Source organism: Octopus bimaculoides, chromosome 14 (assembly GCF_001194135.2).
Source record: "Octopus bimaculoides isolate UCB-OBI-ISO-001 chromosome 14, ASM119413v2, whole genome shotgun sequence".
NCBI classification, from domain to species: Eukaryota; Metazoa; Mollusca; class Cephalopoda; order Octopoda; family Octopodidae; genus Octopus; species Octopus bimaculoides.
This window is the reverse complement of record NC_068994.1, coordinates 53,952,709-53,954,363: the sequence shown is the minus strand read 5'-3', so window position 1 is coordinate 53,954,363 and position 1,655 is coordinate 53,952,709. Positions and strand designations below refer to the sequence as shown.

Here is a 1,655-nt window from a genome sequence, read left to right as displayed (position 1 = left end):
TATATATATATATATATATATATATATATATATGTGTATATATGTATGTATGTATGTATGTATGTATGTATAGATAGATAGATAGATAGATAGACACAGAGTTTAAAATGAAAAAAACATGAAGATTCCTAATATTTTCAAAAGTAAAAGAAAACAAATAAATTGTTAGGAATACACAAGATGTTGTTCTTGTTGTTGTTTAGCCCAGGTCAGTCCTGATTGAACAACTCTACGGATTAAACATGTTCCAACTATGATATTCCTGTCTTTTTATTCATATGTAGTAGTGTATCTAGGACAATGACATTCAATGTATCCTTTACATACATACATACATCGTCATCATTGTTGTCATCATCATCATCATTTAACATCTGTCTTCCATGCTGGCATGGGTTGGATGGTTTTTGACAGAACCTGGTAAGTCAGAGGATAGTATCAAGCTACACTGTCTGATTTGACTTTGTTTTTTTTTTGTTTTTTTGCAGATGGATGCCCTTCCTAATGCCAACCACTTTACAGAGTGGACCGGGTGCTTTTTATGTGGCACCAACACTAGCACGGTTACCAAATAACTTGCAAGACAAAGATCATTGTGGTGGTGGTGGTGGTGGGTGGGAGACACTATCCCAAACAACCTTCCCTGGAGAAGTGAGCAGAGAAGATGGATGGAGGAAGGGATGAATGTAAAGTGGATGATGTCAGGAACCATAAAAACCACAGAAAAGCTGGATATTGGAACACCACATAGTCCTGTGGCTCATCAGATTCTGTTGAACCGTTCAACTCATACCAGCATGGAACATGGACATTAAATGATGATGACACTGACGATGATGACGATGATGATAAAGATAAATTTGTTGAAGAAAACTTAGAAGAATTCAGTAAGGGGCAGAGGACCTAACTGGAAATCTATACAGAAACTCTAGATGGGATTCAATTAGTAATGTAATTAATGATGCTCTTTGGAAATTAAATGGAATTTAGACATTCTTTTTATTTGCCAGTTCTCCTAAGATAAGAAATAGGAAAAGAAAAGAAAAAAATGTATATTTTATTCCAAAAAATAAATTATAATAATGGTATTAAATGAAATAACATTAAATTCAATTTCACAGATCTTGTTCTTTTATTAGTAACACACATGCATACGTATGTGTGCACACACACATGCGCACTTGCGTGTGTGGGGTGAAGTTATATAAGGATCAGTTGGTTGGCAGGATAGGTAGAGCATCAGACAAAATACTGGGGTTATTTATAATGAATTAAACCCACAAACACATTGCCAATGCATGACCACAGTTTAATGACTAAAACTAGTATATATATATATATATATATATATATATATATATATATATATATGTACATGCGTACATATATATATGTATATATATACATATATACATATGTATATATACACACACACACACATATATATGTATATATATGTATGTAAATATACATATATACATATATACATATGTATATACATACACACACACACACACACACACACACATATCATGTATGAATTAGTGCTACATTATAGAAACTTGTTTCTGAAACAATATGGTGCAAGCAATACAGAAATGAGATTAGCAACTTGAATTAAATAAAAGATACAGCTGATGAGTCAGATACATGGT

General features: G+C 32.4%; 1 protein-coding gene across 1 annotated transcript in view; it reads right to left on the bottom strand.

The window, feature by feature from the left end:
• The window catches only part of LOC106867708 (uncharacterized protein DDB_G0283357), a 152,514-nt gene that overhangs the window by 21,106 nt on the left and 129,753 nt on the right, over positions 1-1,655 (bottom strand). The window lies entirely within an intron of this gene.